General features: G+C 36.1%; 1 protein-coding gene across 10 annotated transcripts in view; it reads right to left on the minus strand.

Annotated features, from left to right (window-relative positions):
* The window catches only part of SOX5 (SRY-box transcription factor 5), a 930,253-nt gene that overhangs the window by 608,359 nt on the left and 304,686 nt on the right, over positions 1-17,208 (minus strand). The gene's annotated exons all lie outside the window — the stretch shown is intronic.

The following is a 17,208-nucleotide window of genomic DNA, read 5'->3' on the forward strand; positions in this document are numbered from 1 at the left end:
CTTGGATGGGGAAAAAAAGTCCACGTTGGAAGGGGTCTTATTATGGTGGTAGAAAAATTCAGTTATGTTCCTTTTATTTCTGCCTTGATTTTTTCATAATATAATAATACATAATATAGCAATTATAATTTAGTATATTATAATAAATAATAACAATGTGTCATTTATATAGAAATAAGTTAAATGTTACTGTGAAAATAGGACTAATTTTAAAACTTCTCGGAGGTTAGTTGAAGAAGTAAATCATGCCTTATAATTGGAATCAATTTACATTATTAGATAAAAACTTTGAGAACATTTTCTAACGTTTATTAAGCCTGTGCTAAGAACTTGAAATAGAATATACACAAGTGTATCCTCCTTAAGAACAAATACTATTGTATTTGTATCAGAGGGTCTCCTCACATTGAAGGTCCTCTATCAATACCTGAACCTGAACAATGAATATAATGAGCATTCCTAATTCCTATTATTTCCAGAGGTTTCTTCTAAATAAATTACATGTATGTCAACCCTCATAAGATAGGAGACTTCAGTCAGCCATACCCAACTGGTAGGCTGGGGAGGACAGACAAAAATATATTCATAACTTCTAAGATAGATGAAAATTGTTTCCAATAGATTTTTTTCTTTACTTACCTTTGTTAAAATATTTTGAGTATTTTGAAATACTCTCTAGTATAAGACTCTCTATTTTTTGGACATTGTTCCTGGTGTTACTATCAGGACATGCCATTATTTTGAAAACAAACAACAAAAAAAGCTGCAGCCATGAAAAGACGTTGGGTTCAGAGGTGCAGAGAGCAAGAAAAGCCATCTAGAGCCATTTTTAGCTCACACGGTGGCCTCCACACTGAAAAATGTCTTCCCTTGCAGCATGTCAAGTTCTCCTCATGTAAGCTGTCTAAAATACTATGAATAAGAAATCCATGTAGGTTAACAAATAGCTGGTAAAACAAAAACAAAAACAAAAACAAACAAAAGATAAAGTAACGTGCTTGAATCTGAACCTGTCTCTTCTGAATGCTTAGTTGAGCTGTGCTAAGAAAATGAGAGTTTCATGCAGAGTAAAAAAAATCGGTGGTCCAGCACAGAGCCCCCTGAGAAAGGAGGGTGGGCCTGGCTATGGGCACCTACATGCCAGTTCCAGGGTATCAGGTACTTGAGAAAGCTTGAAAAGAGCAGCAGCAGCAGCAGGTAAAAGTGTAGAGATGCTTCTATTTTGAAATTCTGTTTCTAATTTCTTTCCATGTCAGCAGATGTTACTTAGTAGGCATATTTTTTTGGACACTGCTGCTGTTCAGACCAGACCCTTTCACCCGTGGCGAGTGGTTTGAGTCCCAACTCCCAGCAACCAGGGGCTTCGTTTCTCCTGCTTAGCATCTACACGTTTTCTTCAGAGGACTCCCCTTTGTCTACTGGGGCATCTTGCACTGTAGGATCGTTGGGCTGGAAGTACCTGGCAACATGTTTCTTATTCCCTTACTCTAGGCCCTGAAGGCTCATAATCCATGACTGCCTCATAGGGTACTGTAAAGTCCAGCTCCTTTGCCTTCAGATGATAAAGTTAAGCATATTTAAACTTCTTAAAATATATAAATATCTGACTAAGTAAATATCTCCAAAACATTAAAATTCTTCATTGAACTAAATTAATGCTTAGAATTGCATACAATTATCATAACACATTCAAATACCACACTAAGTTAAAAAATAGGTGAAATACATTCAACACTATACTCTGTAGAAGTTATAAGTTTAATTAGAACAATAATGAAACAAATGCACAGAAACAAGTTACAACTCTCTTCTCATCTTTCAATGCTAGTAGGAATAACTTAGTAGGCATATGTTTTCATTTAATCTCTAAACGCTTATTGGTTCCCCGTCTGATTAATTTAACATGTCTAGGGCAATGTAAGTGTTTTAACTAGATATCTAGTTGGGATTTGGTTGGGTACATTGCAGACCCAGTCCATAATAATAATCCTATGAAAAATGTACTTTAAATTCCAACAATTGATTTGCAAATGAGTTCTTGTTATAGGGCCTGTCCTGATAGAAATTTAACACTGCTTTCATATTATGTAGACTATTAGTCAGCGAAGTCATTCCCCTTGAACCCATCTGTCACATTAAGTGCAGTACCAATATTTACTGCATTACAAAACATATGTAACTGAAGAGCAATAAAAAGAGAGAGTAATAATATGGCAATGTGCATGGGCTCCAGTATCCATCAAGCAAATCTTATCCCTTATTCTTCTTTTATATTTGGTTTGTTTGTGTTCTATACAATAATCTTGAACGTTCCAAAACAAGATGGTATATGTAATTTTTTTAGTGCTTGCTAATTCAGAACACCTTACTTATTTTACTTTTTTTCCTTTAAAAGGAGAGATTTTGAGACTCAGGTTAAAGGTGAACTAGTTATTAAAGGAAAGGCAGTTTTGCCAAGGTCAGGTTTTTCAAAAGATAAATTCAACACATTTAGAAAACCAAAACTTTTCAAATGATTCTACTAAATTACTTAGCATGTAGGTCACATTAGCACTCTCATAAAAGGGGGTGAAGCACTAGAAAAGACAGCATATCATTTCATTGCTTTACACAATAGTTAAGAGTGAAAATGTTTATTTAATGAAACAAAAATCCTTGATCCTCTTGGAATTGACAAACCACTAATACTACATTTACAAATTTTAGAATTTAATTCTATCCAGAGAAATATTTTATAGAATAAATCAAACTGAATTATTGTTGCTCGCGAGGCCATAAAAATATTCACATTTACTCAGAATGAATATGTATTTAGAAAAAAATATTGATTTTATAGAAATTAATTGACACAAATTTGTAACTAGTAGGTGAAGTACATTAATCTTTATGCCTTTAATGTTTACTTACTTTTGAGAGAGAGACAGAGTGCAAAAGGGGGAGGGGCAGAAAGAGAGGGAAACACAGAATCTGAAGCAGGCTCCAGACTCTGAGCTGTCAGCACAGAGCCTGACATGGGGCTTGAACTCACAAACCATGAGATTATGACCTGAGCTGAAGTTGGACGCTTAACTGAGCCACCCAGGTGCCCCAATCTTTATGCCTTTAAATGTAGCTTTCAGGTATGGATAATAATTTAATGAGACTGCTTAGTAAACATACTTTGAAATTAAATGTGCCCTTCAAAGTAGGCTCCTTGGAAACAACAACCTAATTCCAGTCCATTGCTCCGTTTTTAGAATTGTCATTCACAAACTACAACATATTTTTGGGGTACATCTCAATAAGCAAAACTCCTCTGATGGCAAATGCAGTTTTAGAATCAGAAGTCACTTTAAGCCCATTTTTGTCTACTGAATTGGTTAAGAACACTTGGTAATATATCTGGTTAAATTTTTGAGATGCTTCCATAAAATTATGAAGTGTTGGGGCTGTTTTATTTGATAACTTCAAAATTATTCTGAAATTAAATATAAAATAATATTTTCAAAATTACTTAAAACAGTAGCCATCATAGACCAAAGTAATAATCTTGAATAATGACATTCATTTGAAGGGATATGATGTATCATGGTATGAAATAATTTTTAGGTATGTTATATACATAGGGATTTGGTAAACCATTGTTTACATTTATTATATCTGATTCTCTGACAAGTCCTTATTTCATTCACTCATCCATTCATCCACCCATCCATCCATCCATTCAGCCATTCATTCATTTATTAATCGAACATGTAGTGAACTATTATAATGTGTCAGGCTAAATCCAAGGGCACAAGATGAATAAGAGTACCTTCTTCTCTTTTGTATTCTTGGATATCCCCCTCAAATATTACACATTCAATTATCTGTTTCTAAATAGAAAATTGTTTTAAAAATTAGAATCTTAAGGAAAACATTTATTTTGTAACAAAGTCTGTTGTTAGAAAAAATATTCAATGAATTTACTGACTTTGAGATTCTTATGTTTTCCCTGTTACTGCCAACAACTAGAATAACCTGTCACTTGGTTTTGAAACTCAATAAATTTCCCCCAGTGAACTATCCATCATTTAGGCATAGAAATGACTTAATCACCCAGCATCTCATTAACTGAACTCTTAACCATATATTATTCTCATTCTCCTTCCTTAATTTTAGAAGATAGCATAGGATAATAAAACAAATGCATATTCCAGGCTTATTTTAAGGACCAGGTTCCAGGGAATATTCTGGGATCAGAATATTCGAACTAACACTCTACTCATTCAACACTCATATCCAAGTAATTGACAAGGTGAATAATTATGCAGAAACATAATGTTGACAGACTGCAAAGATCTGCAATCCTTATGGATGCAACATTATTCTGGATACTGTACTTGGATAGAAAAGTATAGTCTCTTCAATGTTTTCAACAACAGATCATTATAAATAACATATTTTTATAATCTTTTAATAATTTTTCTACTTTTTAGTATTTTTATTTTCTAATAAAATATTTTTCAACTAGGATATGCCTTTAGGCAAAAGCCTTTTATCCATGGATAATCAATAACCGAAGGTTTTTTTTTTCCCCAATAATACATTTTAATATAAATTATCATTACCTCTAGAATAGTCCAGGCAAAAATCTATGACTTATTGCCATACACACTGCTCACTCAATCAAGAGAATAAAAATGAAACATCTTAGCTTTTAGCTTTACATGTGATTATTTTCTCCAATATGAAGATGCTAAAGTGATGAACATGTCAAAGGCAATTTTGTCTAGAAAAAGGCTGAGAAAATTTCATGAGGAAAAGTAATATACAAGAAATTATGTGAATGTAGTTAGACATGTTAAATTTTATACTATTCTTGAAGTTTTAATGATCATAATATCTATAGTAAGAAAAATAGGAATGAAAGAATATCACCATAAATCATATTTCATCAACTCTGATTGTGATGCATGTGGTAGAAAGAGAGCAGCTGGTGATCAGGAAAACAGGGGAAGTTAGGTGAACTTTATGACCTGTTTTGCCATTTGCATTGCACCCTATAAGTTCAATGTTGAACCAGTTAATGTTTATAATCAAAAAGTGATATGATTGACTTCCTTTGATTAGAAAGATCACTCCACTGGCAGTGTGGAAAATTGATGCGAGAGAGGAGAGACTGGAGGAAGGAAGATCAGCTAAAGACTACAAGGTGAAAGGATGAAGGAGGCTGAACTGAAATCATGGTTACATTGTGAGAGAGGGAGGAAGGGGTGGACACAAGAGACACTTAAGAGTAATGGACTCAATTCAACCCCACTGAAGTGTTTTTTTTGTATTTTTATTTGCCTAAATTGAATCGACTAAACATCATCAACATTAGTGAGAAGAGTAGCTTAATATAAAAAAAAAATTCTAGACAGTGGAAATATGATGTTTTTTAAAGGGAAGTTGTAAACATAATTTTTCAGAAGATGACTTCACATACACCCCTAGACACAAACAATAACACATTCATAAACATGCACACCCTTCACCTATAGAGCTTGAAAATTAACAAAGCATTTTCAAATGTATTACTCAAGAATCACAACAACCATACTGAAATAGTCATCATTATCCCTGCTTGCAGTCATCTGAAACACAGAGATGATTCTGTGTGCATGGTGTCATCAAATTGCAACATGATCCACTTATTAATCCCAGACCTTCCTACTCCAAGATGCTGTTATCCTAACATCAAGAAGTTTTGTTTTTTTTTTCTTTTTGCATGAAAGAAAGTGATGGACTTCTAGGAAAGCTCCAAAGGACCTTTTCTAGAAAGCCTTGAATCTTCCACTTATGAACCATATAATGTTAGTCAAGCAAATTACTTCTCACTGAACCTCAGCTGTTGTGAAAATAAAATAGAAAAATAGACTAAAGGTGCCTTCAGCATTGCCTAGCACTCTTCTAATTCCAACCCCCCCCCAGCTCTATATGAAGCAAAAATGTCACATGGACCATGTTTCACTGCTCAAGTTTGAAGTATATAGAGGTAAACTGAATACACAGGATATGTTTACTAGAGCAGATTGCATAAATATGAGAGAGTCTGTGCCAAGGCCAGATGTTTACTATTAATGAACATCAGCTAAGGAGACCAAATAAGAATAATAGAATAAAAACCAATTTAAGATTAGTATTATAGAGGTCAGGAGATGAAAGTTTCAAGTAGTGGTTATACCCAATAGAATCAAATGTTGCAAAGAGCAAAAGAGGAGTGATAACTCATGAAATTTCATTGAATTTGAAGATTTAAAACGAAAGTTATTTCTGGGGCACCTGGGTGACTCAGTCAGTCAAGTGTCCAACTCTTGATTTTGGCTCAGGTCAAGATCTCACACTTCATTAGATGGAGCCCCACGTTGGGCTCGCAGCTGACAGTGCAGAGCCTGCTTGGGATTCTCCCTCCTCTCTCCCTGCTCTCCTCCCACTTGTGCGCTCTCTCTCAAAATAAATAAATAAACATTTAAAAACAGTTATTGTTCATAATAATAAAATTTGCCATCCATAAACTTGGCAAAAATTTAAAACTTACAACATATCTGTTAGTTAGGGTCCAGGGAAAAAGGAAATTCACACTTTGTTCTTCAGAATATCAATTGAAGCAGTCCAGTATTCAGCAACAAAAGCCCCAATATGTACACCCCTTTCCCAACAATTCCAAATTGAAAAAATTTCAAAAAAAAAAGCTCATAACTCAACAAAGGATACAAAAGTATGATTTTGAAAAAAAAATATGATTTACCTGAAAATTTAGTAAAAATCATTGATGAGGAAAATGCTGTTCTGAGCTTGAAGACATGTTATGTCTTCAACAACAGTGGCAGTAAACAGAAAGAAAAAGATAAGCCAAAGAAACATTTTTAAAACTCCTGAATCTAGGGTGCATCCCTGGAATTTGTTTTTCAGTAATTAACTTGATAAAAATCCTACTGGAGTTCGAGAGCTTTTGACATATTTTCTCCAGTATGCTTTTATTAAAAGTACAGTAGACCAGAACCTCTAGTAAATAGACCAGGTACTTCATAATCTCTAGCTAATCCAATGATATACAAAGGTTGAGGATGCTTCTAGATAAACAAACTAGTGCCTATGATTTAACCACACTCATCTAGATTTAGCCAAAATCGTCTTCATAACTGAACAAATGGCTCCAAATTAAGTTTGATGTATGAGAAGACAGAGTTCGAATATTGACTATTCACACCAGATTTCCCCCATATAGAGTACATGAATCTAAATGCCATGTATCAGACAATACCACAGAGCAGAATTTTAAAATAGCAAAGAGAAACAGGAATGAAGAAGTGTTGACCGGTTTTATCAGGAAAACTGCAAATTATCATACCCTGCATTTCTGAATAGAGAAAAAGTATTATCTCAGAATCCTCTCAGGACAGAGACACAAGAGTGGGAAAATTTTCACTTATCCTCTTGGAAAATACACTGTCTGGCTAACCAGGTTTATGTAAAGAACGTATCTTGTTTTGGAAAGGAATCCTGCCCTTACTCCCTTTTTCTCTCAAAGTTATGGGTTACCCATTTTGTCCTCTGGAATCTTTCACAACAAAGGTACTTGAAGACACATTTTCAACAGGTCTCCTTCAGCTTAGAAGAGATAAGGAGTCATTGCCTGGTGGGTCATCCACTTCCGACAGAGAAGGGTGACCCAGATGATGGGCACTGATGCCCTCAGCCTTCTTCACTTCAGTAGGATTTGTCTGGCCTTTTTTTGGTTTGTTTCCAATGTAGGTAAATGAGCTCTGCAAATATTAACCAGTGTCAGGCATGCTGTGAGCCTCTTTCTAATGAGGCCCTAAGGATGTGAGCTGGAGGAGCTATTTCAGCTGGTCTAAAGGCAATACCTAACAGTCAGACTTTTAATTTCACTTAAGTGCAAACCAGAGAAGGGTAGCCCTGGAAAGCTTTTTAAGTATGAAGAAATATGCTCAAATCATAGCATAATCTAGTTAATGATACAATAGGGCTTTCAAAAATGACCTAAAGCAAAGGATAAAGCAAATGATTTAAAAAAAGAATCCCAAACTAATAACACTGCATTAAAAAGGTCTGTTATTTTGAAGTGCTCCTTTGCAGACACATCTGCATTTATCTTAATAAACAGTAGGCTTTCTCATTCAGGTTCTGGGAGGTAGCCATATGACAATGATCTTGGTGCCAGAGTTATTTGCCGATACTGCATTAGAGAAGATCAAACTTCAGTAATGCTCTTTTTGTCTACTCATCACACTCCTGAATCTGGGCCTTCTCCTAAATTAATTCTCTTCTTTATGTACTTATTCAGTGCTTTATTGTGCAATCTCTGTCTTGTAGACTGATGCCAACATTACCCGGTTTGGGTTCTGTGCACCTAGAACAGAAGGATTTTGTCAGTCTGAACAGCAATGTAGAGTATGAATGCAGCCTGGATCTTCAAAATGTTTTTCTGATAATGATGATGAATCACTTCTGAAAGGTTAGTGACAGCCAATGAAAAGGTGGAAGTAATTATTTTTTTAACTTCCTGTTCAGTAAAATGACCTCTCCTATAATTTCCCCTGATTAAAAAAATGTATATATGGATTTTTCTTTCTTTCTTCCTTTCTTCCTTCCTTTCTTTTTCTTTTTCTTTTTCTTTTTCTTTTTCTTTTCTTTCTTTCTTTCTTCCCTCCCTTCCCTTCCCTTCCTTTCCTTTCCCTTCCTGTCCTTTCCCTTCCTTTCCCTTCCCTTCCCTTCCTATCCTTTCCCTTCCTTCCATCCATCCATCCATCCATCCATCCATCCATCCATCACTGGCTAGCTAGTTAGCATATCCCAAGGCAGAGAAAAGCAGCAGGAATCCCTGGCTCTGCAATTTGGAAAATGACAAAAATGGCAGAGAAATTCAAATCACTCACCAAGATAAAATTAGCTCAAGAGAAGAGAAATAATACAGTAGAAATTAAATTGCATAGTACATGTTATAGGTTATTGAGTGGTTTATTACAAAAATAAACATATATATTTGCCCATGGGGCAACTAATCTTTTTCTATGTATATCTTAGAAAATAATCTCTAGTCAGGAAATATTCTATAAGTTTGTACCTTTCACTCCATTCTCTCCAGTGAGTCCCGTGGCACACAATAATACTGTGTTCTACGACATAGTACACACTAGCTGTTATGAGACAGAGTAATACCCATCGGTAGCAATTGTAGATGATGCTTTATTGTTCAGAAATACTAAATTCAGAGTGTATAAACTTAAAGTGTTCTTTCTTAAATTACTGTCAAATCTAAACATTATAATAATATATGCTTTCCTTTTTTAATTAAAAAAGCTCCAATGCACATACATATTTTTATCTAGTTTCTCACTCCTAGGCATATAATATTCACTTTTGAAACCAAAATGATCATTTAACTCATTTACCAAGAAGAAAAATAGTAATTCTATTTCACCACATGCCCCATGAAACGCCATTAAAGGATCAATTATAAATTAGACTCATCTGTCCCAGTTGCTAATTATACTAGGTGTCCAAATAAGCAGTTGATTCACACCAAATCACTATCAATGTGCTAACTAGCAAGCCAGCACTTTTCTGTGTCTATAACTATTTATGACAAAAAAATGAAAACTGAGGAAACAGATGGAAGAATAAAGGATACTTTTTACCTGTTATGTGAATGCTTCCTGCCACAACATATCCCTGCTTTGTTCTCCCACTTTTCCATTTTAAATTAGTAGAATTTGTTAGTAAAAAAGAGTTAACATGCCATTTGCTCATTTAGTTCAAACACAGAATTCTGTGACATAATTTTAGTGTTAATATTGAAAAGCACTGGGGGCCCTGGGTGGCTCAGTCAGTTAAGCATCCGACTTCGGCTCAGGTCATGATCTCATAGTTGGTGAGTTCGAGTCCTGCATCAGGCTCTGTGCTGACAGCTTAGAGCCTGGAGCCTGCTTCAAATTCTGTGTCTCCCTCTCTCTCTGCTCCTCCCCCGCTCATGCTCTGTCTCTCTCTCCTTCAAAAATAAATAAAAACATTATTTTTTTTAAATATTGAAAATCACTTATGACAATTCTTATTGTTCAAGTAAAAAGATATTTTGAAAGTCATATTTTTAAAAAGCCATAATATAACTAAGCAGTATGAACTAAATTGTTTGATTTTAAATAAGCAATGTTTTAGGATAGAGGAAACTAAACATATTTCCATATATCATACAAATACCCTCACCTTTCATCATTTGTTACAAGGAGTACAAAAATATAATAACATTAACATTTTCAAAGTACAATTCAAAGACCTTTTGGGTATACTAAGTTAACACTTGATATAAATTTGTTTGTGTGTGTGTGTGTGTGTGTGTGTATATACATGCACATCTGCACGCATGCACGCGCACACACACACACACACACACACACACACACAGAAATGGAATATTACTCAGCCATAAAAAAGAATGAAATCTTGCACTTTACAAGGATGTGGAGGGAGCTAGAGTGTATTATGCTAAGCAAAGTAAGTCAGTCTGAGAAAGACAAATCGCATATGATTTCACTCATATGTGGAGCTTAAGAAACAAAACAACTAAGCAAAGGGATAAAAGAAGAGAGAGAGAGGCAAACCAAGAAACAGACTTTTAACTATAAAGAACCAACTGATGGTTACCAGAAGCGAGGTGGGAAGAGGCAGGGGTGATGGGTGAAACAGGTGATGGGGATTAAGGAGTACACTTGCTGTGATGAGCGCCAGGTGATGTGTGGAAGTCTTCAATCATACTGTACACCTGAAACTAATAGTACCTTGTATGTTAACTAACTATAATTTAAATAAAAACTTTAAAAAATATTCAGTGCACTCATTTTCACTTCTTTTTTTTTAATGCTTATTTGTTTCTGAGAGAGAGATAGACAGAAGAGATAGCAGGGGAGGCGCAGAGAGAGGGGAAGAGAGAATCCCAAGCAGGCTCTGCAGCTGTCATGCAGAGTCCAACAGGGGGCTCAAGCTCAGGAACTGAGAGATCATGACTTGAGCCGAAACCAAGAGTTGGGTGCTTAACCAACAGAGCCACCCAGGCACCCCTTTGCCTCTTTTTTCTAATGGATAAAAAGTGGTGTAAGTAAAAATGTATATGCAACTTCTTTTGCAGTTTTTGATTTAGAAAGAAATACAAAATAGTTGTATTTCTTAAAGTCATAAAGTAAAAACAAGAGCTCATCGGGGACCAGGGGCATTCTAGGCAGACAGAAACACACAGGAAAAGATGTATTTGTAGGTTGATATGACTAGAGTCTGGGGGAGCCCAGGTTGGAGAAGAAGGGAATACAAAGAATGCTTGGTTAGAAAGAAGAGTTAATGGGGTAAGCAGTGTTTTAACCAATGCAGACTTTTTAAACTATACTAAGAAGTTTGAACACAATCTAAAAATACGAAGAAAGCTAGCAAAAGATTTTATGGAAGGCAGAGATACCATAAAGATCTAAGATATATGTAGAGAATATCTTAAAGAAAAGCAAGACTGGAGGCAGGAAGACATTTAAGGAGGAATTCTAATAACCCAGGAAAACAATTAATAGGATGGGTGAACCTGGCCAGTGGGAGAAAAGATGAAGAGAAGCGGCTGGGCTGAGCAGAAATTTAAGAGAAAGAACTGATATTATATGCAGGGGAAGGGTAATGAGTTGGGAATGACAGCCAGGTTTTTGGGTTAGTGTCATTTGTGAGGAACATATGGAAAATTCAAGAAGAGGAGTAACTTTTTAAAAGAAATTTTCCTAAAGTTTATTTATTTGAGAGGGGGGGGGGGGAGAGAGAGAGAGAGAGAGAGAGAGAGAGAGAGAGAGCTTGTGTGCATGAGTGGGGGAGGGGCAGAGAGAAGGAGACAGAATCCCAAGCAGGCTCTGCAGCTGTCAGTGCAGAGCCTGATGTGAGGCTCAAACTCACGGACTGAGATCATGACCTGAGCCAAAGTTGGACACTTCCTCAACTGAGTCACCCAGGTGCCTCGAGGAGTAACTTTGTTTCTTTTCAGAACAGCAAAGGGGATAGTGAGTAACAATGAATTGTTTAGAACGTGTCACATTTGAGTTGTCTGTGAGATATTCAACAAACGTGTCCAAGAGGCCAATGGATATACAAGCCTGCTATTCAAGAGAGAAGGGTGAAGTGGAAATATAAATGTAAATGTGTGTGTTGTTAGCCTATAGTTTGGATAATAACATCTTGCATGTGAATGAGATCCTTAGGAAGTATAAAGAAACACAGGACACAGAAGCAAGGACATGAACACAATTGCGGCTCTCCTAATTTCTTAACCCTAATGATCAGATTACCCAAATTTTGACGAGCAGCCAACTCACTTTACTCAGGTCACCATTACCTATACTGACATTTCTTTCTTGTTACTGTCTTCCAATGGGTTTTAAATTTCCATCATATTTTTGCTTCCTTTAATTTTGTTCTATTTATTTTCCCTTGAAATTATGCTTTTAAAACTTACACACACAGTTACATGCTGAGCTAGTTCATTCATTTAACTAACGCGTAAACATTAGATGATTTCAACTTCTTTGCCCCTAAAAACAGCATTGCAATGAATGTACTTTAACTCACATAAGCAAAGTACATTTTTTAAGAAAGTTATTTCTTTATTTTGAGAGAGACAGTGTGAGTGGGGGAGGGACAGAGAAAGGGGAAGACAGAGAATCCCAAGCTGGCAGCACAGAGCCGATGCGGAGCTTGAGCTCACGAACTGTGACATCAGGACCTGAGCCAAAACCAAGAGTTGGATGCTTAACCGACTGAGCCACCAGACGCCCCAGCAAAGTGTTTTATAAGAAGGCATTTACTTGGAGACAGAATGGCTGGGCTCTGAGGTGATCCCACCCTTATGATTTCAGGAAATAGGAAATAAGGTAGAGAATTACTAGGTGAATAGAAACGAGGAAAATAGCTACTGAAGGAAATAATGAATATGGACATATGCTTAAGTTGTAAATGTCATTCAGTTGCTATTATTAACATCTTCCTTCCTTTTTTTAAGCTAACTTTGTTCTATTTAGTTTTTCTCCATGTAATATAAGAAGGACCAAAAAATAACCATTATTTCCTCATGATGTTCTATCTTCGACCTTTGGAAGATGACAATAGTTCAATGATTTAAAAAAAAAAAAAAAAAAAAAAAAGAAGAAAAAAGAAAAATCATGAAGAAATAAATTTGGGATCTAATGTAGATTATGTGCTTTTCTTGCAGTATTGAAATGCATATTAAATCTTCGAAAGCTGCAAAGATTGTTATTTGAGTTTAACCCAATATTTGGCAAACTTATGTCAGTTAGAAGCCTCTTCCAAGCACACCTATTAACAATTTACAGAACTAGTCACCTGTGGAGCTGGCTGGAAGAAATAGCTTAACTCAGTGTTCACTGTTGGGTTGATAAAACCTTCAGGACCCTTGGGACTTGCCCCTGGCATTAGGGGTTGACCCCCTCCTTCGAAACTATGCCCCTGACCCTCCACCATACTGGGACTTCTCAAGCATATACTAGAAGGGAAACAATTTCTTCTGTCACAAAATACTTAATCCTAGGTGGATCTGTAGAAGGTACACATTTTCTTTGCCTTCCTAAAAAACAGGGACTTGTTATTCTAAACCATATTTAGTTTGTTTCCGATCAGCTCAGCTACCAATATCTTTATTTAACAAACATGCTGTAATGCTTACCATGTGGTAGGCACTACTGTCTAGTGATTTACAAATATAAATTTACTAAAGCCCCCAAAGACTCTATGGGAAAAGTGCTCTGACTATGCTTCGTTGGCAGAAGGGTAAACTGAGGCTCAAAGAGATGAAGGGAAGCAGCAGAGCCAAGGTGCAAAACCAGGCTGGTGCAGGCTCTTCTATCGCCTCATTTCTGTTTTCTGGTATCAGTATGTATTATTTAACACATATAGGGCGCCTGGGTGGCCGAGTCATTAAGCATCTGACTTTGGCTCAGGTCATGATCTCACGCTTCATGAGTTTGAGTCTTACATCTAGTGAGTTCGAGCCCCACTTTGGGTAAAACACGAGCCCCACTTCAGGTGGGCCCTGCTTCTCTCTCTCTCTCTCTCTCTCTCTCTCCCCCCCTCTGTCCCTCCTCTTCCTGAGCCACACTCACTTCAGCCCATCCTCTCTCTCTCCAAAAAAAATTAAATTAAATTTAGTTTAATTTAAATTAAATATATATTCAATCATATAAACTCCAGTGTGTATATATACATGTTTTATATATTTATATCTACATATTTTATATATTACATGTTTAATATACATTTAGATTTATTTATATATATTATATAGTATACTATAGATATAGATATACATAAGGTAGTTGACCTGACAAGAATAATTGTCTAAACTTTTAGAGTTAAACTGTCCCTTTATGGTGAGATCTTAAATTGATTCAGAATTGTGCTAACCTAATCACGGCCACACTTTATTTTCTATTAATAACAACAAAGCTAGGCTTTATTATGTTTTTCCCACCAAATGTGTGTCATGGCCATTTACAAACCCATTTGGTACTATTCTTATCATTGAGGTTTGTTTTCTTGCTTTTTAAAATACATTGCATTGTCTTACTTTAAAAAAAAATCTTCAATAATTGCAAGGAAGTGGGGGGAAAGATCAATGACCTGTAATTTATATTTCAATAGAGATACTAAAATAAGCTGCTTTTATTTTTTAATTTATTTTAGAGAATGGTTTTTGGAGCCTTCTTTTGACAGCTACTATAACCCTATACTAAAGCAGGAACTGCTTGGAAAAAAATCTCCCTCTCCCAAAATATCAATAAAATGAGCAGAAAAAATTAGCTTCACAGCAGGGCACTTTAATGAGACACAGAAGCAAATCGGACAAGGCAGATAATATGATGCCTTTTGGAATATAATAGAGAATAGAATTAGCAAGTATAAAAGAAGTCCCATCATTGTGTAAATCAAACTCCCAGGGGGGAGGAAAATCTTATATATCTATGAAAGATGGGCAGGCAGGCATGTGCCTATAGCTACTAGGGACTCATTCTTGTGTATGTATTTATGTATATAAATGCAAATGTGTCTGTATATATTATCCTATGCAGAGCCTAGTATGCTATCACTGTTGTGAATAACAGCAAATAAACATTATTACTACAATCTGAATTTCCATGGAGAGAGAAAGAGAGAGGGAGGGGGAAAAAGGGGATGTGAAGCTCTTGAATGGAATGTAAAATCTCCCTTGTAGACAAATCAGCTCCTTCCAAAAAAAATGAAACTAAATTTTAGAGGAGAAGGAAGTGATTCTTACAATGAATAGTAATGACGGCATAAATAATTAAGGATCCCTCAAGATTAAAAAGTCCTTCTCAAGTAAATAAGTCATTTTTATTATGACATACCTCAAGGTTACCAACTTTTGCTATCTTCTCACTTAAAAGAATAAGTTATTTAAGTTATTAAGTTATTTAAAATTCTATGCGTGGAAAAGTGACACCTTATAGAAACTTCCTGAGATCTGTTTAAGTTTCCAGAAAAAAACTTCACTTCAAATAATTATGGTCACAATTCATCAACTGTAAGGCAGACCATAGACTTTAAAAATTCAAGCTCTCATAGCAAATTCTTACTCCAAATCAGTTCCTAACAAGTAGATTTAAATAAGTGATATTAAAAGATATTATACACGATAGTTCTATTATTTGCATATTGTCTTCACAGTGTTTCCACAGTATTAGCACCTTAACACAAAACGCGTTTGATGCCGATACAAACTAACAGTCATTTGTTCATTCAATATTTATTTCATACCTACTTTTCAACTATGCTTTACAGCTACTATATGGCACTAGAGTCAAGATAGAAAGTTAGACAAGAAATGATAAGCCGGAAAAGAACAGGACTCTGGAGTTGGAAAGACCTAGATTACAATGCCAAATGCGATACTGCATAACTGGCTTTGGGCAAATGATTACTCTCGAGAACTTTGGGGTCTTCTAGCTTTTGCCTACATATGCCTCACTATACATATGTACTATGCTCTCAATCTGACTGACCTATCTACCCTCTCCCCCATAGTCCCAAGGTTGGCCAATTTTATGCGTAGCTATTTGAAGGGCTAGAAGAAGGTGCTCACAAGGTGTATATTTGTCTCAACCACAAAGGGTATTCTAGATGAAAACAATAACAGAGGCTCATAGACCAAGTCTAAGGACAATGGGTTAGTTTCAGAGGAAAGTGACACTTTTAAGCACAGCAGGTTATATGGCTTAAGATTGTTTCCTAACCTCACATTTTTTCTCAGGGGCTTGTGCCAGAATCTGAGGGAAAGAAAAAGACAGAAATGAAATAAAAGAGCTGTTTCACAAAATTCATGGGCAACACTAAAAACACCAGGCCACCCTCCTTTGCAGCCCACAAAACAGCAGGCAGCATCATTGCAAGGAGAGGGCCACATTGCAAGGAGCTCATAGGGTGTCCGATGAAACTGCATTAGTCAGAGCAAAGGAGGAGAAACAGCAACCACCACAGGATAGGGCAGATGCCACGTTTGGGAGCACAAGCGAGACACATTCTCTGGTGGGAAGAAGCCAGGAGAAGAGGCAGGAGTCCCTCTGCTTTTCCACATAAGGAAAATCTTATTTTGCCCTCAGACGTACATTGCTATAGGAGATGTAGACTTTAAAACTTGTCTTAGGAAACTTTGTCACGTAGTACAGTTTTTTCCTGGTGCCATTTCTTAGCCCACTGCAAACCTATCTCCTCACATATGTACATATTCAAAATAAGCATTAAAACTTGAAAATCAATGAAGATTTATACTACTTAGTTTGCACTTAAGCAAAATATCTCCATGGGTTTTTTTAATACACAAATTACCAAGTGCATTATGAATACATATTGCACAAAATACTCTTCCCAATTATCAAAAATAGTGGAATTTTGGCTCTCACTCATGCAGTCAGTCTATTAGCCAAAGTGATCCTCTGGAATCAGAGGACACAGCATATTGGGATGCCACTAATGAGAAACCCCTGCCAAGTCACTGTACCTGCACCACTTCATCTGCAACATCGTTACACATTCATGTAAAGTTTGGGGATACTGACCCCTTCCCCCAAACCACCATAATGAAGGAATGTGGCTTGGCTAATAGCTATCCTGCTGAAACACCATTTCCAAGCCGGC

Source organism: Panthera tigris, chromosome B4, assembly GCF_018350195.1.
Source record: "Panthera tigris isolate Pti1 chromosome B4, P.tigris_Pti1_mat1.1, whole genome shotgun sequence".
NCBI lineage: Eukaryota > Metazoa > Chordata > Mammalia > Carnivora > Felidae > Panthera > Panthera tigris.